Source organism: Vigna unguiculata, chromosome 1, assembly GCF_037176805.1.
Source record: "Vigna unguiculata cultivar grain cowpea cultivar isolate G323 ecotype 2 chromosome 1, ASM3717680v1, whole genome shotgun sequence".
NCBI lineage: Eukaryota > Viridiplantae > Streptophyta > Magnoliopsida > Fabales > Fabaceae > Vigna > Vigna unguiculata.
Window position 1 is genome coordinate 23,423,844 of NC_140792.1, and position 21,110 is coordinate 23,444,953.

The 21,110-nt window shown below is 30.7% G+C and overlaps 1 long non-coding RNA gene across 1 annotated transcript; it reads left to right on the forward strand.

The window, feature by feature from the left end:
- The first annotated feature begins 3,261 nt into the window (after window positions 1-3,261).
- LOC114164590 (uncharacterized) lies at window positions 3,262-4,674 on the forward strand. Its single transcript, XR_003599576.2, has 2 exons — window positions 3,262-3,369; window positions 4,440-4,674. It is a non-coding gene; the product is annotated as an uncharacterized LOC114164590 (long non-coding RNA).
- The last annotated feature ends 16,436 nt before the right edge of the window (window positions 4,675-21,110 follow it).

A 21,110-nucleotide genomic window follows, 5' to 3' on the forward strand; every position in this document is an offset into this window, starting at 1 on the left:
CCCAAGCTACATCACCTCTGAAAGAGGTTACAAGATAAATCTATTAATGGAAATATTCGCATACCAACAAATATTATTAGTATGATTACACATTGATACTAAATATTCACATGATATTTAGTATATCTAGTAAGTTATCGTATTGTCATTCTATCATAATAAGTTATTATTTAACTAATATTGGTTAATATCTTGTTACATGTTTTATCACACGGGTCCAAGACCCAAAAAGTATTATAAATTCACATACTCATAATCTCTATAAAATATCCTTATTCTCTTACTGACTTCAGCGTCGAAGAGTCTATTGCAAGTGGATCTTCCCTTGAGTCTTAGCCCTTGAAAGCATCTCATCAAGGACTGTCAAGGCCACTCATCTTGCTACCTGTCCGGAGGCTCGTCTCAAGATCCCGGTAAGAACAACTATAAACAATAAATCATGCATTTCTTTCTGAAGATCATATTTTTTGTTGTTTAAGGATGGATTAATGGAGGAATCAAAGTGAAAATAAAATGGAGAATGATAGATGAATAAGAGAGTAGTGGTAGAAGGTTTGCATGAATGTAATTTACAGAAAAGTAAATTACCAAGGATAAAACAAGTATTAATAAAGTAAATTAGTGAAAACGGTGACCTAAATTAATACAATCAACATTGATGTTGCCATTTTTTCCTGTTCACAACGTTCTCAATATGTTTAAAATTATATCTATAATTTGTAACCAATATTATACATTTGACTCCCTTATTTATATTTTTCCCCTATTTTGATAGTTACTTGACATAATTAATAAAAGAAAAATACATAAATTGGAATAATTGTCCTAAAACTGCCTATATCGTGCCAAATACCCTCTTTGATTACCCATTCTATAGTAGTTATTGCATATAACCTCCTTCTCGAATTGACCTTAATCTCTATTTTGATTATCCTTTTATAGATGTATTTGTTTCCGATCTTGTCTTGAATGAGCTTCCTTCGATGTTTCAACAATGTTCTTTACTCGATCTCTACTCCACCTTTTTGCATGCCAATATGTTTGTCACATCCTTTCATTCAATTATTTCTCGACACCCTTAACAAATGCCTCCCTCAAAGAAGTATTCTCTTGATACTCGATTTGCCTCTTCAACTCTAAGACCTTCCATCTTCTTTGCCTTGAACACCTTCACATTGATTATGAGAGGTGTCACTTGTCTCCTCAAGACGACTTTTTATTTTAATCCACTTCCCATGAGCACTTGAGTATAACCATCAGGCTATTACTAAAGCATTAGTATAATATTATACCCCTTAATGGGCCCAACCTATTTGCATTTCAGTTTGTAACGTTTTTTCAAATCTTCTTTTATATTCTTTCTAATATTTCTTCTTACCTTTTTACGTACCTCTCTTTGCACTCCTACTTTCTTGCTCTCTAATCCCTCTTGTATTTGTCCTCTCCAACACACCCAAATCTTTTCCTTCTACCTCTACGTTGCTATAATGGCTTCTTCCTTTCAAAGCGCCTATTTTTTGCCACCCTCCTCAACCAGCATGGTCAAGCTTGATGGACAACTTTTTATGCCTATTCTCTGCTTGGAGGATGAATCCAAGAAGGTCCATAAGACCCAAGTATTAATCTCATACTCTGTATGTGACGTCACATATGTTTTTGGAGACCCCCTCAATACTATGTATTTTTTGGAGGCACTGCCTAACTTTCCTCAATCAAATGCCCGAAAGCTCATTAATCAACATGATATAATAGATTTGGACTTCTGTCAAAACCGTTCAGGTCCTTCTTCCCCTAAGCGTAACTACTTCAAATGGTTAGCAGGGGTTAGTGCCTTGTACAAGACTTACTAGTAAATGATGGGTATGTACGTATTTGCTTCATTCTGGTCCCCATACTCGTCCTAATACTCATCGTCATCTTCATCCAATTCCCTTTTAAATTAGTCAAATATTGGTTAAAATACTCCGTTGGTCCTCGTTTTGGTTCAGAAATCTCAAATTGATCCTCGTATTTTTATTGATCTCAATTTCGTCCTCATTTTTGTAAATGTGTATTAAATCAGCCCAATCGTTAAGAGTGTTAAAATTATTAATGTTAACTTCGTTTTGAATTTGTGACGTGGCTTTGTGTATTATTTTCAGGATTGGAAATTGTGTGCATGGACTAAGAATTAAAATAAGGATTTTGATTGAAACCTTAAATTAAGTAATCAGGGATTGCAATTGGTGAAGGGAAAGTCAGTGCAAGTGAGCGAATGTAGTGAGCATGGTCGAAGGTGAGATCGAGCATGGTCGAAGGTGAGATCGAACATTTCAGAGGTGGATTTCAAAGCGTTACTGTCATTGATCGTGGTCGTGCTTGAGCGCCAACTGTAACACCCTCTATTTTATATTAATTATATTTAACTTTCTTGTTTAAATATATAGAGTGAAGTAATTTTATGATTTCATAAGTAAATTGACAAAGGGTTTTATACAATGTAAAAGATGATTTATTTTTTTGTGCTAACTACTTATTTTGAGTTGTGTAAGTAAAAGTGTGATTAAGGCTTCATTAACCATTGGATTAAGCTGAAATTTTTATAGAGCATTCTTAAAACATAGTTCTTCAATATGAACGGTGAGATTTTGAATTGGAGGTGTATGCAAGGATCAGTTACTTCCGCACTTTAGAGTAAAAGTAAGGTCTCCAGCTGCTGTCCAGTTCTGAGTTACCTTGGTAAATATTTTATTCCCGCTTCGTTAGCCGTTGGATCAAGATGAAATTTTTATACAGAGTTATTAAGACATAGAACTAAAGTTTGACCGTTTGGATTTGTATTTAGATCTCTGTGGTGAGAGAAATAAGTTTTACAGTTTGAACTAGCGTCAGTTACGTCCTGTTTTGGGTTATTTTAGTAAATATTTGATTCCCGTTTTATTAACCGTTGGATCGAGCTCCAATTTTTTCGACCAGTTCTAGAGACATAGGTCTTTAGTTTCACCGTTGGGATTTACAAATAGAGTTGTGTGTTAAGAGATATGAATTTTACACTTTGGAGTGAAAACAAGTCTTCTAAAAAGTCAACAAGTCTTCTTGCAACTACCATGAAGTCTCCTACAATGGGAATTTCGACCAAGCTTCTCTCTATGGTCAAAATAAACTTATCCTCACTAAGGAATCTCATAAATTTACCATCAATACATCCTTATCCCTTTGTCCAAGATTTTTCCTATAAATAGGACTTCACTTTACACATCTTCTTCACAAAATCCAAAACAATAGAGAAGGAAAGGTATAAACTCTTGTGAAAAAAATTGAAGTTGGAAAGGGAAATCCAGAATCTTGAGGTCTTCATTTTCATCTTAGAGTATATTTAGCATCTTCAAGGTATGGGGGGTCTATCTCAAATCTCTAAGTCTTTATCTTAGCAAGTTTTCTTTAAGTATACAATCTATCTTCTTGATTCTGAAATTTTTATACATTAGCTTGAAATTTTGAGTTGAAAAATGGATTCCTTGGATATGAAAACCTAGGGTTAAGTTCATGAATCATCTTATTTGGAGTTTTACACAAAAAGTTACAAATAAAACAAGTTTGCTATTTTACTTATAAAATTTTATACGGAAATTATGTTTTAATTATGATTATTGTTTTGATTAATTTTCTGTAAAGTTATTGTGAAAGAATGATTTATGCTTGGTTGTTTTTACTATTTTGAAAATTGTGACAAATTAAAAATGCAGTTGTTATGCTGCCAAAATTTTGTGAAAGTCTCAAGAATTATAAAGATAATGCGAAAGGATGATTGTAAATTAAAGTACAGAAATAAAGAAAAAAAAGGACTGTATGGATAGTACAGAGATACACTGGGTATAGAGTCCAGAGAAAGGTCTGATAGACCTAGGAGAATCGAGGGTGGTGATATAGATACCCTGGATTGACGTATACAATTAGCCGGGTATTCGAAAATTCACAAGCCTCACACTCTATTCTCGACCGTCCTCTTGACTATACTTTAAGACCAGGAAGGTGGAATAACGTTCACGTTGTATCCGTGAGAACGTTTAGCCTGCTGGCACTATCCATATTGGCATAAGACCATTATGATTCGGAAAAAAATCTAATGGCAGTGTTTGGGACCCAAAGTATATAAAAAAAAAGAATATGAGATGAATATACTGATGAGTTGAAACTCGAAATTATACGAATATGATTATTAAGAGATTGATAATGAGGATTTTGATATCCTAAATTTAAAACATACGGAAATGATTATTTTATTGATTAATTTGATTTTGATATTTTTGGCATGGTTAGTTATGACATTATGGAGATTTTAAATTTTGTGAAAATGTTTCATTCAATTGAAAGTTTATTCAAATGACCATACTTTGAAATGTTATGATGAAGTTTTGGAGTTAAGGGAAAGACTCACCCTTACTTTCTTTATTTTTCAGAGGAAGAAATTGCAGACCTAGAATGTAACAATGAGATTGTCTAGTTTAACTTTTCATGCAAATTTGGATTATGTTAAAGCTACAACTGATATGGTGTAACTTGTTTGTGATGTATTCCAAACTAAAAGTACCTTTAGTTGGTTGTAAAAGTATAAACAAACTTCTGTTACAAACACTTATATGTATGTTAACATTTTATTCGCATAAATATCATGTATGTCTAACAGATGATACATTCGAGTGGTGTATTATTATTATTTTTTTATTTGTTAATTGAATACAAATAAATTTTTCCTTAAGTAAATGATACATTAGACAAGTAAAGAACATCTAGTAGCACCGGGTTTTAGTTGGGGTGTTACATTAGTGGTATCAGAGCAGTTCATTCCAAGAGGACTGGGTAGTGACTAAGTTTGCTTGTGATGTGTGTTTCTAGATTCTTTAGGAAATAAGAATGTAGAATATTGTTGTAAAACCTACTTTTTAATCTAAGTAGGAACTATATGATTTATTTGTTGAAAATATGTTTTCTTATAAAATGGTAAGTAAGTATGGTATTAGGTTGGTCTGAAGAACGCAAAGTTACATAAGCAACATATATGCCGACTGGGGAGACGGAGGATTGGTGAAGGTGTTATCCAAACAAAACTTACCACATGGACAAAGAATAATACCGTGAATATATTGTACAAGTATGGAGATAACTTTTAAGTTAAGGTAAGTAGTTTCATGTTTTTGTTACAAATAGAGGTTGATAATGAGAGCTAGATAAATGGTATGTTAATAAGTAGAAATTTACAAATGGCTTTTCAAAGAAAAAGTAAAGGTTACATCCCAAGATAGAAGTAAAGTTCTCTTTGGATTTGGTGTTTGGAAGGGAATTAGAATTAGTGACACTTATGGAGTAGTTTTAGTTGAGAAGTAAAGTTTAAAGTTGGTGGTTTAACATAAGGAACATGATCAAGGATTAAGTTGGTTCATTTTATATTTTTGAATATGGTGATAAGATCCCACTAGACATTAAGATAACAAGTTATCTAAATTTGAAGGTGCACTTCAAAAGGCTAAAATAGAATGAGAGTGATGGATTGGTTCAAGAAAACAAACAAAATGGACAATGTAGCTTTAAAATCGAAGTAAAAAAAAAAGAAAAAAAAGAAACAAGCTATAAAATGTAAAGTGGGATGATGGAAATGGAAGGTAGCACATCACTCATAGGTGAGGACCAAAAGGCCAACTCTTTCCTAAAGATGAGCGATGGATGTCGCCACTTGCTATGCAAGATAAGGCCAAGGTGAAGCCTCTACTCATTAGAGAAGAGCTCAATTTTTGTGGTTGAAAAACAAGTGTATAAACTCAAAATTATCAAACCTTTTAAAAGCTAAAGAGCACCCCTTGTATAGAGAGTTTTAAGGGCCTCTAGGAAATAAGCACAAAGTTCAAAGGGCTAACTAAAAAAAAATATCCTACATTCTAGAAACCTCTCCTAAGAGGTAGCACAAACGTGCATTGTGGTGGGAAATCCTAAAGGAATTCGGCCAAGCTAAAAATGATACAAGGAATGTCTCTACAAAAGGCCCAAAAGGTGCTAAAGACAAAAAAAAAGGATACCAAAGGTACAATATGCTTTTGCTTTATACTTTTTACTTTATGTTTTCCTCTCTCCTCCACCTAGGCTCTACATCATTTTCATTCCACCACTACAATTGCGTCACATATCCATGCTTCCTTTCGCCTAATTAAACATAAAAAAAAACATATAAACATGGATTAGCATGTTGGCTTAAGTCATGTCAACTCAAGTCAAATCTAGTCAAAGGTCAATAAGTCAATTAAGGTTAAGTCAACTAAGTCAACTTATGGAAATTCAAAAAAATAATGAAAAACAATGAAAGGGATGAAGTATTGGTGAACTTCCTTTCTAAGCGTGCTTAGTCTTCTTAAGCATCATCCTAGGTTGGGCTCAATCCTTTATCAGAACAAATTTATGTTAGGTATGTCAAATTGAGAAACAACGATGTATTTGGGAACTTAGCTTGTGTGTAAAGTGTTGAGACTTAAACAAGATTGTTGAGGAATGATAGTTTGATGGGTTAAGTTGCATGAGGTCGTTATAAGTATGTAGTGATATTGTTTTAAGAGATGAACGTTGTAGGCCATATTCATAAGTGTATTGTAGTTTATAAATGACATGTTTATATATATCCTATGCTCAGGAGGTGCATGAGGATTACTTAAGATTAGTAATAGAATTCTTTAGGAAAAATAGTAGAAGTTACGAGTCTAGTTTGAAAGAAGAAGAAGTGGATACAAGAGTCGGTGGACCAACAAGAATTGACATGAAATATTAAGGTTATGTCAACAAAAGCCATATCAGAGACTTGATATTTTTCTAGTTGGGAGAGAAACACAAATCATAATGGCAACAAAAATATTAACCGGGACATAAAAGCTTTTCGATACGGAGGACCACATTTTAAGAAGGATAGCAATCAAACTTTTCTCTCTTAAAATTATTATGGAAAGACATGTCATCTTGCTAGAAATTGTTGGTTTGTACAACAAAATACTGACAACACGAAAAGAACAATAAAATATACACCACAAAACAATAATAGCACTAAGCAAAGAATTTGGGAAACTTTTTATCGTGAGTGGAGCTGAAGTAGTAACATAGGATAATCTCATTCGAGGTAAGTGCATCATAGTGAATATAATTAGCCATCCATTCATTCATATCTTTAGTTGTTGTGAAAAATAAAATTCTTGACTTGGCTATCACATCCATGCCTTATATGATAGTATCCGCTCCTACTAATAAATTAGTTACTACTTCTAATTGATGCTTGGGAACTTTGATTAGAGATTTTTGGTTAGAGTAGTTAGTCGTGCACAATTATTCTATTCTAGATTTCTCTTTCAAGGTTTTTCAATTTTTAAGAACATTATTACTTTGATGTGCTGGAGGTGGTTAGACACTCATTTGTGTTTACTTTGAAAGAAGAAAATTATATATTGGAAATCTGTGATTTGTAATAAGTGCATTTGAGTTTGTTAGATTGGTGGAAAATTAGTTTAAGAGGTTCAAAGACTTTTAGAGATTTTTGTGATGGAAGATTTAATATTTTAGTTGAAATATGTATAAATATATAGGGTATAAACTTATGATTTTTGATTAGTGAGTAAATAGGTCAAATGAATTTTGTTTTGACATGAGGACATCGTGAATATTATTGGACCATTTTTGGAGCGTTAAGTGCTCATTGCAAAAGATTATTCTAAATCAAATTTGTTCAGTCGGGAGTGTTTAAGAATTTTTTTTTGAGAAGAAAATAATGAATATTATGTAGTATGAATATAGGGTGATATATGAAATCATGATAATCGGTGTAAGATTGGAATCTCTTAAAGATTGTAAAGATTAATGTGCTTAAGTTTGAAGGATAATCAATTAGTTTTGTTTAGATGTAGTGAAATTGACTCATTGAGGTTAGATGAAAGAAAATGAGTTAATTAAAGCATGGTTGAATCAAATGAGAAAATTAGTATGGAATGGATTTCGAGTTTAATCATATGATATTTAGTTATTCTTAGAATTTAGGAGTCCTAGAGCACATTTTTAAGGTAATGAAAAACACTAAATGAAATAGGGTAAAAGAGAAGTATCTCCATCTATTTGAAACTAAATAAATTTCGGCGACGAAATTTCTAAAAGGGTGGGAGAATTGTAACACCCTCTATTTTATATTAATTATATTTAACTTTCTTGTTTAAATATATAGAGTGAAGTAATTTTATGATTTCATAAGTAAATTGACAAAGGGTTTTATACAATGTAAAAGATGATTTATTTTTTTGTGCTAACTACTTATTTTGAGTTGTGTAAGTAAAAGTGTGATTAAGGCTTCATTAACCATTGGATTAAGCTGAAATTTTTATAGAGCATTCTTAAAACATAGTTCTTCAATATGAACGGTGAGATTTTGAATTGGAGGTGTATGCAAGGATCAGTTACTTCCGCACTTTAGAGTAAAAGTAAGGTCTCCAGCTGCTGTCCAGTTCTGAGTTACCTTGGTAAATATTTTATTCCCGCTTCGTTAGCCGTTGGATCAAGATGAAATTTTTGGCTAGAGCAAAATGCATATATTTTAGTTGTTTTGGTATTTTTTTTTCAGTGTTTAGAGTGGTGTCAAGTCTGGAGGGCACAGAAGGAGGAGAGTTATCTATGTGCAAAAGTTTTCTATTGGAAGGAAGAAGTGATCAAGAATTCCTAGGTAAGGGGTGTTAAGCCTTGTTCTCATTAGTTTTTGATTAATAGCATAGAAATATTTTGAAGTGGAAATATGGAATTGTAAGGAAAGTTATGTTTTCTATTATGTAAAGGTTGAAGTTGGGATGATAAGATGAAGGGGATTTTTTTCTTGTCACGATGGCGTCCGGCGTTGCCAAGTTGCCACTTGACGCTAGCCAAAAACACTGATTTTTCATAATTGACCTTTGCTAATTGTTTTTATCATAACTTTGTCTAAAGGTGTCTAAATGAGTTGATTCTTTTAGTGTTGGATTCTACACTCAAAGAGAATTAATTGAAGGGTAGAACACAATTTTTGGGGTATTGTGTAAGATGCAATTTAACTTTGAAGATGGTAGCAGTTACAAAGGCAAAAACAACTTTAGGTTTTCTTTGAAAAATTGGTGCATTTAGCACAGCTTTGGAGCAAATCCTCTATTCACCTAACGGGCTTCTAGGCTGCACATAGAATTGCCTAAATGAAGCTGAGCAAGGGTTGGACACTGCCACATCAGCAGACAAAATAGAAACAAATTTTGTAATGGCAACAGTACACACTTTCACATAAGAAGAAACAAAATTTTTTAGCAGGAGGGGCAATAACTTTTTCAACACTTTTTGGAGATTTTTGTTAAGGAATGTTTTTCATTTTTTTTAGAGAAGAAATAGAAAAGGAAAGGGGGTAGAGAAAACAAGGGTCATATGTTTGTTTTAGTCTTTTAGAATATGGGCAGAGTTTTTGGGGAGAGTTTTTGGAGAGACTTTTTAAAGAGAATAGAGAATGGAGAACGTTGTCAAAAGCTCTAGAGTTTTTCTTTTCAAGTTCCTTCAAGACTAAATGTTGAACAACCTTGCATTGTAAGATGGATTGTGAGTTTTATTTTAGTTTGTTATTCAATTTTTATTTTGGTTCTAAGACTATCTAAGTTGAAATCCATGATGAATGTTCTAGCCAATTTCATGTTTATGACTTCAACGAATGTTTTCAGCTTGCATTATGCACTTAACTTCTAATTTTATATTTTAATTTTGTCCTACACTTTATCTTTTACTATCTATTGAGCATTCATCTTGGTTGAACACATTCTAGTTCAAGGTTACTTTGCATCTTTATTAGGCTTAAATTGCAATTAATGTTGAAATCTCTCAAATATCTTTTAAATTAAAGATAAAGATAAATATCATTTATCTTTATAGTAATTATGAATATCTAAAAATATTTTAAGAGATATTTGGCAAATATAGTTGGTTGATAATTTATGATATAATTAAATAAATTAATTAAGCCATAACCATGTGTCATCTTCTTTTGTAAGAAAACAATGTATGTTATTTGATGCATTATGCAAATCAAGCAAGTACATATTGTTAACTCTTTTTCCTATTAACACAATGATACCAAATGCATTAAAGATAAGATAATGAATAGGTTCAAACACTACTTTATATTCCTTATCATAAAGCTGGCTTATATTAATTAGATTATGCTTTAATCCTTCAACTAGGAGCACTTTTTTTTATGTTGAATGAGGATCCATTGTTTATGACTCCAGTTCCAAGTATTTTTCCTTTGTTGTTATCTTCATAAGTCACAAATCCTTCATCCTTCAACCTCAACTTTTCAAATTTTGTTTGATCACCTGTCATATGCCTTGAACACCTACTATCTAGGTACCATAAAATTCTTGTCACTCTTTATGACCTGCAAAACAGATTTACATTACATGGTACCCTTGATAGGTTAGGTCCAACATGGTTAATCATTTCTTGATCCTTTTAGGATCCATTTCAAATATCCCTTAGGTACATTATATTTTCTTGGTTTGTAATTCTTAGAAACATGACCTTTTCTCATACAATAATTACAAGTAGTCAAAGATATATCACTTGATTTGCTAGTGAAAAAGAAATTAGCAAACTTCTTGACTTTCTTTTCGCTAAAAGAATTGTAACCCATTCCAGCCTTTTCAAAAACACAATTCTAAGATCCAAGAACAACTTCTAAAGTTCTTTTTCCTCCTTTGAATCTTGCACATGTTTTTATAAGGTATTTGACTTTATTTTCTAAAATAGTGAAATTTTCACAAGGTTTTGAAATCAACTGATTTTCATTACAATAGGTTGAATAATTATAGATCATGTCCAAGTTTTCAAAATCAACTTTTAAATTAGTTGATTCTGTTTCTAGCTAATTAACTTAGTTTTCTAGCTAGTTGTTTAAACCTTTTAGCCGATTATTTATGACATCAATTATATTAGCTTCATCATGCAATTCCTCAAAGTCATGCAACAATTGGTAATAATCATGCTTGTCTTTTGATGACAGAGAACTTACTTAGCTTAATGATGATGACTCATACAACCATAATACACAAGTTTGCTTCTTCACTTTCTTCTTGTGATAAGCTACTTGTTAAAGCATCATTGTCTTCTCAAACAATGTAAGCATGTATTTTCTTAGGTTTGCTTACCTTTTTCCTGTCAACACCTTTCTCTTTGGTTTGATAATATTTACACATTCAATCTTTATATCTTCTTACTTACCATAATTGTAACAATTATTAACCAACTACCTTAAGTAAAAATTAGCATCTCTTCATAAAGTCAACCTTCAACTAATAAGCATTCATGTTGTACTATATGTTTTTTCACATAAGATATTAATTTTCACAAAAGTCTACTAATTTAAAAATAATTTATTACTCTTAAAAACTTTAAAAGTAGCAAAAATGAAATTTGAACACATTTAAATTTATAACTGATCATGCCTTTCTATCAAAAACATTGAAATTTGTTTCGCTATATTTGACTTCATTAACTAAATACATAATAACTCGAGTGAAAGATGATAGAGGAAACAATATTTCCAAATCACACATGGTCAATGACGAATCTTTTTTATGATATAGGGAGATCATGACTCTCAAATGTTATATATACAAATTAATATATTTTGTTATTAAATATTTTTACTTTCATCCATTTGGGATGAATTTGTCAAGTATAATTTTTTTTTATTGTTGTCTCTTCAATGTGGTGAACTTGAATTAGATAAAAAGTACATTAGTTTTATCATTGATATTTTTTTTTTAAGTAACTTGACTTCTTTATGGAGATGAGTTTAACATTGATTTCATAATGAACAAATAAAATGACTATTAACTAAAAGTTATAAAATATATGCTAAAAGTTACAAAAATTATGCAGTTAAGTTATCTCATTGATATTTTTATATTAATATATATTATTAAATAAGATTCCAATTTTTATATTTATATAAATTATTATATAATTTAAACTATTTTTTTAATTCTAATATATTTTATATATTTGACACTCTCAAATTTTTTAACATGTAAATTTTTTATACTCCTAAAATATTGGTCAAAAATCCGATCCGTCGAATCTTATTTAAAATTTTGGATAATTTAAATTTTTCTTTTTCTAATATATACATACATCACGAACTTAAGAAGAATTGCTCTACCTTTCTTTGAATAGTTACGCACATGGAAAGGACGGGGTGGTCTCACTGAAAGGAAACTTTAAAGGAAATTTTATTTTTAATTCGATTTATGAGAAAAAAAAAAGTCAAAGGTGTTAATATAATATTTAACGGGAACTTAAAGTTTGATTAAATATTTCAACGATGTGTTTAATCGGTTGTAACACAATTCTTTTGTCCCATTTTCTATTATTTTATTTTACAACTTTTTAAAATATATTTTTTATTTTATATGACTGTTTTATTACGTGAAAAATAAGATAACTAAATATATTATTTATTATATATTTTATATATTATTGTACAAAATTAATTATATAAAATCAAATATTATAAATACAATCTGTATAGATATAAAAATAATAATTTATATATTCTTAAACATAAATCTCATTGTATGATATTTTATTGGTAATTATTGAAAAATAAAATATAATCAAAACAAGAGTTTTATGAGATTAATTTCCCAATTATAATGTGTAAAAATATATTAAAGATTTACTGTTAAATACTACGACTAATTAAAGAAAACTAATGTTAAATTCGAGGTTTAATAAAATATATTGTATATTCAATATTTCTTTATTTATAATTGTTTGTCACAAGTAGAAATGAAATAAAATATATTTTATATTCAATATTTCTTATACTTATTTATAGAGAAATTGATGCAAAAGTTGAACTTAAGAAAACGTTTGAAAGAGCTTATTGGAAAGTTAATTTATTTTTTAAACTAGGAAAAGTTGTTTATGACTATTATATGTTCTTTAAAGTGTGACCTACGGGACTTTTGATTACTTTATCTTTTAAGTGTAATTTACAAAAATGTTAAAATAGCAATTTGTGAGTTAATTTGGTCACCACGAAAGTTTAAATTGGGTTGATTTAAGAAAAATTCAATTTTTTTCAAAATTGAGTTTAATTGAATTTGACTCATTTAATCCACGGGTTAAACGAGTTTGAGTGGGGTTGAAGGTGGGTTAACTCACTTAACCCAACAACATATTTTTTATAATTTTTTAAAATATTTTTTGTTCTTATTATATATGTTCACAATTTTACATTTTTAAATGTTTGCTCAATAATATTTGAGTAGTTTGAATGTTTAATTAATTTGTTTGTCAAGTTATATACATTGATACTTTAATCTTTACCTATTATCATTGTAACAATGTTTTGAGAATTAGGTGAACACTTTGATTCCATTATTATAAAAAATAAATTAAGTCAATTCATTCTCATGATGAAATAAATATAAAATAAATTGTAAAAAAAAATTGTAAGTGAGCCAACCGACTAATCTACCAACACGTGGTGGGTCGGGTCAGGTTGCAAAATTTATGGCTCACCAAAAAGTGAGCCGGGTTGAGCTGACCGTTTTTTAGGTCAACTTGTGTGAGCCGGGTTAGCTCACTTTTACACCCCTAGAGCTATGACACTTTTGATCATTTGGTCTTTTTCTTCTCTTTATGGTTGTTGTTATATTTGCTTGTTGCATGTGATAGTATAACACTCCATCTGAATATTACTTGGTATAGTTAAAAGAATTATGATACCAGTCCCAAAAAGTGGGAAAATTTTAAAACATTTAATACATGACTGAAATCCAACTCAAACGGTCATACCATTATTGTAATCCAACTTTAATAAAATGATTTAAATAAAAAATTTCTTTCAAAATACCCATAGCTAGACCGCAAGTCCTCGCCTATGCCTCACTAGCATTCTCTGCAACAACATCTGCTCATTCATGACAAGTCACACGACCATAGCACAAACACAAACAGAAAAGGATGAGCTTACACCAACCAAAACATTACAAATATAACATAACCCATCTCACCCAACCATCACAATATCACAAGATATCAAAAAAACCCAATGACCTTGCATCACAAGGATAAAGATCGACCACAAACTCATAAACCCCATAAGACACCACACCACTAAATATTCCTATCCATGTTCTACCTGTTGTATCGGAATATTATGGATAGACACATAATAGTCAAACATAGATTATTATGCTCTACCAGAGCCTTATAGATAACACAATCACCTACCCACCTTCCCGCTCGTAGGCAAATCACCTACGAACCTCCCCGCTCTAAGTTAACTACCTATGCACCTCCCCGCTCGTAGTCATCACACGTGAACTACAACCATTTACAAACCTCCTCCCTAGTAAAACAAATCAAGTTTGAGCACAACCATTACAAACCTCCCCGCTCATAATTTTCACACGAAATCACAGTCATTACAAACCTCCTTGTCCGTAATTATCACGTGTCTAGACATCCATTTTCAAATTTTCAAACTCAAGTATTCAAACATAGATCCCAAACACATAACCCTTTTTCTTTATCTCAATGCCCAAATTCCTAATAAAACAACAGATCCGTCCTTAACGATAAACCATAAATTAAACAGTCACATAAGTATATTAATAATTCACTTAAAATAAAATAAGGAGAGACCTTTACCAATTTTCAATCTAAGCAACTTTTATATATCTCACTTATTCTTATAATTTCCCAAACCCCTAAACACTTTCTGTGTGATAAACTGACCATCATCAGATGCCAAAACCTGATATCATCGAGATGTATATCAACTACTTACCAATAAAACAATATCAACCTTTAACTACTACCCACAGTTGCCGATACAAAATAAAGTACTATACAATCCTAAATGCTTATTATTAATACCTAATACTTGAAAACCCACAACTGTAATTATATTACCCAAATGAATGAAATATTATTTTAATATTCTATTATACCAATATTGAATACTTTAATTTCTTCAATATATATATATATATATATATATATATATATATATATATATATATATATATATACTATTGAACCATACAGGGTACAGTATATTAAAAGTGTTATAAATGTCGTATAATCTATATTATATATAATATACTAATCATTTATATCTACAACCCTTAAAAAAAAATACTCACACTCCAAATCATCAAAAGCATGATGCCCCGACGAACTAAAGTTTTCAAACCATTTAACTCCGTAAAAGTTCTACAGCAATTTATAGTAAAATAACAAAATATAGCAAGATAACTCAAACTCCAATTATTTTAACCTTTGTATATCATATACTGTATTAATCACAAAACCACGATTATATAAATAAATAAACCATTTTCAACTTGAAAAGATAAAAAACTATTCTAACTTTATCGACTTAAAACATTGATGGATAAAAAGAAACTGAATTGTCATATATAAAATACTGCAACTGTTTTAATACCACCACATAAAACACTAAATTCTATAATATATAATTATAGTCTCATTATTCCACTTATATAATATTAGCATTTGGAAAGTTCAATCACACCGAATGTCGTTTGCTGCCTTTTACGTAAGAAAAAAACATGGAGTAATCATTAAACCCACCATTTTAAATTTCACTTATGCATGAGCAAGACCATACATAATAAAACACTTTGTTTTTTGGATACGCAACGAATACCGAAGAGATAACATAGAAACAAAGATAAACACAAAAATACATCACACGTAAATATAACATTTAATTAAAATTAACTAAATAAAACAAACACTAATAGCAAACACAAAATTCAAACATAAGCCTCCAGATACACCAAACATTATTAACCATTTAAGCTTTCATTACTCCTTGTCAAGTATCAACATAAATAACTTAATATTTATACTCCACTTTAAATAATTATTTATTTCCTAAGTCTTACGGATGACATGTTGGAAGGGGATTTCTAATGCAATGGAAAGTGATACCATATTTAATTATATTGTTTCTAGTTGGGGATTTGGATCCTTTTGCCTATCCAATTTAATTTTATACTTTTCGAAGGACCTGTTTCATATGAACCAGAGACAATATCTAGAAACTACATTAGTGAAATTTTGTCCAGAACGACACTGAATGTTTAAATATTAAAAGATTTCATATTCTAGTAAATATTTATGCTAGTAGCATGATTCATAGATATCCATAATTCCATATTCAGGAAGCCGAATTTTGACATTGTACTGTATAAGGTCATAATGCCCCTATGAAATACATGGCTTGGCCGGGTACATGTTGGCCCTTTACCAGTAGACCGAGATGAGACCATTGCCTCCACTACCATTCAGAACAACTAAGTCTAAGATTAATTGCGCTAATCCAATTATCAAGTAATTAGTGACATGGACCAAATCCTAACCAAGTAAGATCCATGAACAATAGTATAAAAGACATGTTTTACAAAGTACATTGATTATGTATTCATTAGAATTGGCTCTCTGACACATTAGACTGACTTTGACATTGGAGTGTTGTGCAAGCACATCTCCTTTATAACGTTCGAGGACGAATACTTTCGGAGTTTGAAACCGTGTACCCTTTAAAGTTGTGACATTTGAAGCATTTTAGGAGACTTACAAAATATACTTCAGTCCCGCAGACACTAAATTTTGGATGTTTAATTAGATTATTAGTCAATTCATTTATTTCTCATATATGCTTGTTTGTATAAGCTTGAAATAAAGGAGTGTTAATAGACTTTCAACCAACTTAATTAAAGAAAGGTTAAATCATAGCATTAGTCCCCATTTTCGTAGAGAAATCTCAATTAGGTCCCTATTTTGAAAAATTTGTTCCCATTAAATCCTTTTTATTAGTAGTGCACTAACATCGTTAGTCAGCATGTGGGTTTATTTATTTTTTTATAATTTAAAAAAATTGCCACGTGTCAAGTTGATGTTGTGCCATGTCGTAAAAGTAGTGTGATGTGGCAGTGACAGTGCCACATGTCACTATTGGATGTGAAAATTCTCAATATAGTCTTTGTATTTGTTATTTTGTCTCAATTTGGTCCCAATTTTTTTAAAACTAAATCAATTTCATCCCTATACCAAACTTATTTTTTATATAAATTTTACAATGGTATTTTTATTATAATTGATATTTTTAATAATTAAGTTTAATTAAATATATATTTTCCATTGAACTTTATTTAAATTTTGTTTTAAATATTTATATATCTATAATTTATAAATAAATGTTAAAGTTGCTTTATAAACAACAACTTTATAAATCCAAATATAAAATTTTAAAACAATTTTATAACAATTTAAAATAAATATATTTATTTAAAATTTTACAATTCAAATTATAAAGTTGTTGTTTTTAAACCAACTCTAACATTTGTCTATAAATTATTAATATATAAATATTTGAAACAATATTTAAAAAATTTCAAAGTAAAATAAAAACTTAATCTTGTTAAACATTGTGAAATTTATATAAAGGTTAAATTTTGTGTCAATTTGAATAGGGATAAAATTGCTTCAGTTTTAAAAATATTGGGATCAAATTGAGACAAAATAATAATTACAATGACTAAATTTAGAATTTTTACATTCAATAGTGACACATGACACTATCACTACCACATCACACTACCTCTACCATGTGGCACAAGTTAGCTTGACACGTGGCATTTTTTTCTATTTTTTAAAAAAATTATAAAAAATAAAAAATTTAAAAAACTACGTGCTGACACGTGGCGCATAATTAACGCTATTAGTGCACTACTAACGGAAAATACCTTATTGCAACAAAATTTTCAAAATAGAGACCTAATTGAGAAAAAAAAAGGACCTACTTGAGATTTCTCTATGAAAATAGGGACCAATAGAATGATTTAACCTTAAAGAAACAAGATAAATTTTAAGTTTAATTAGATTTTCAAAAATAACTCAAGAATTTTGTGTCTTTGTCAAATACAATGCTTGTAGGGAAACCATGTAATATGACTACTTCTCTAAAAGCTAAATTAATGATAAAGCATGCATAATCAATTTTGTGATATTGTATAAAATGAGTTGTCTTTGAAAATTTTTCAACAACCACAAAGATTGAGTCATGTGCGTTCCTAATTATTGGCAACCCACGCACAAAATTTATTAAAATATCTTCCCAATGAATATTAAGAAGTGCGACCCATGTATACAATCCATAAGGTAACACTTTAAACCTACCCTTTTTACAATGTTGCATTATTTTACAAAAATTTTAAAGAGCCTTTTAAAGATAAGACTAATAGAAATGTTTAGTTAGAATTTTAAAGTTTTATTGACGTCAACGTGCTCCATGACTCCATCTTCACGTGCTTCCTCTAGTAGTTTTATTAAGGATTCTCGGAGCTATGTGATAAAGACCCATTTTCATTTTAGAATTATATGGTGTTAAGATGATTAAGAAAGTTCAAGGAAGACCCCCACTGGACATTAAGATAATCAATGTTCACTTCCAAGACTCGAGAGAAGAAGAGAAGTTCAATTAAGGGAAACTAAAACAAGAACATAGAGTAATGCCTAATAGCCAAATAAAAATGAACAAGTAGGTAACCAGAGAAAAGAAAAATGGAGAACATGATGGAAGAGATGAAAAGGGAGGGAAACAAAGTGAAGCACACCACTTGAGGGAGCCACTAAGGCTCACCAACTCAAGATAAGTGGAAATACCGCCACTTGAGCTCTAGGCTCAAGATAAGACTAGAGAAGATACACTCTCAAAGGAGATCACTCACAAATGGTCAAATACAAGATATTTTTACTCAAAATATTCAACTCCTACATAAGTCTAGAAGAGCCCATTTTATAGTTGATGTTGAAGGGTCTCTTAGAAAAAAAATACAAAGCCAAAGGGTGCACAAGAAAAAGACAAAATAAGATTCTAGAAACTAGGTCAAAAAGAAGGTGTATTGAAAAGAAGAGAACCCTAGCTTGGTTTCCTAGCTTCTTATGCACCTATTGATGACTCAAATTTTATACCTTCATATTCAATCTTATTGCACTCCCTTAGCATCTTTGTTTCTTTTGTCTTTCAATCTTACCTTAGATTTGTGAATTTTAGGACGTTTTAGCAACTACAACACCGTCCAGTGCGAACTCCTTGACTTGGTACCGCCCGACGCCATTTATTGGCACACGACGCAAATTGAAGGGGATTTTTTTCTTGTCACGATGGCGCCCGGCGTTGCCAAGTTGCCACTTGACGCTAGCCAAAAACATTGATTTTTCATAATTGACCTTTGCTAATTGTTTTTATCATAACTTTGTCTAAAGGTGTCTAAATGAGTTGATTCTTTTAGTGTTGGATTCTACACTCAAAGAGAATTAATTGAAGGGTAGAACACAATTTTTGGGGTATTGTGTAAGATGCAATTTAACTTTGAAGATGGTAGCAGTTACAAAGGCAAAAACAACTTTAGGTTTGCTTTGAAAAATTGGTGCATTTAGCACAGCATTGGAGCAAATCCTCTATTCACCTAACGGGCTTCTAGGCTGCACATAGAATTGCCTAAATGGAGCTGAGCAAGGGTTGGACACTGCCACATCAGCAGACAAAATAGAAACAAATTTTGTAATGGCAACAGTACACACTTTCACATAAGAAGAAACAAATTTTTTTAGCAGGAGGGGCAATAACTTTTTCAGCACTTTTTGGAGATTTTTGTTAAGGAATGTTTTTCATTTTTTTTAGAGAAGAAATAGAAAAGGAAAGGGGGTAGAGAAAACAAGGGTCATATGTTTGTTTTAGTCTTTTAGAATATGGGCAGAGTTTTTGGGGAGAGTTTTTGGAGAGACTTTTTAAAGAGAATAGAGAATGGAGAACGTTGTCAAAAGCTCTAGATTATTTCTTTTCAAGTTCCTTCAAGACTAAATGTTGAACAACCTTGCATTGTAAGATGGATTGTGAGTTTTATTTTAGTTTGTTATTCAATTTTTATTTTGGTTCTAAGACTATCTAAGTTGAAATCCATGATGAATGTTCTAGCCAATTTCATGTTTATGACTTCAACAAATGTTTTCAGCTTGCATTATGCACTTAACTTCTAATTTTATATTTTAATTTTGTCCTACACTTTATCTTTTACTATCTATTGAGCATTCATCTTGGTTGAACACATTCTAGTTCAAGGTTACTTTGCATCTTTATTAGGCTTAAATTGCAGTTAATGTTTATTCTTTCCATGATATAAATTGCAGCCCTTTTTGGTTCCATAGCTTAGGATGGTCACTATTTTATTAGTTTCATGCACTCGTGTTATGCTATTTCAAGTTCTATATTAAAAGGGCACTAGCTAGTGAAGTAGGTGGACATCATTTCAGTTTTGTTTTCCTTTTTGTTAGTGATCACTTTGTTATTGGTTTCAGGCAGTAGCTTGGCCAATTTTCTTATTTGTTTCAAATGTTATCCTTCCTTTTTCTTGATTATCCTTGCATTGGTTAATTTCATGGTTACATAAATTCCAATTTATTCTCCTTTTAAGTGTCTAGCATTTTTTATGAGTTAATTTCATTAGTTTATCACTTTATAATTGCTTTTATTTTAGTTTCATTATCTATCTTTTATGCTTTTAAAATCCCCCAAAAACATGTATCTTGCATTCAATCAACTTATTGCATTGGCCCTATCCTTGGACTGGCCTGAGTTGATCCTTATACTACATAAGTAAGGGTGATTAATTCAGTTTGTTTGTGATAGTTTAGGTGACAAAAGTTGTCTACCACTTATTGACCTTCTAGAAAAGAAGGTAAACTCTCATGCTCTCCAAGCTTTCCATATGATGCGCTACGTATGTGTGGCTCCACAAGGATGAGACTCTCTTCCACCTCAAGTAGTGTTATACCCATCCTTTTCGGGACTAGCTGGACCTACAAAGCCAACAACCAAAGTAATAAAAAAATACTAAGACAATAAAACATAACAAACATATTAATTAGATTTCAAAACAGAAAAAAAAACTATGATATGAAAGACTCACAAATAAAATATATTTTAATACCATTAAATGAAAAAATCT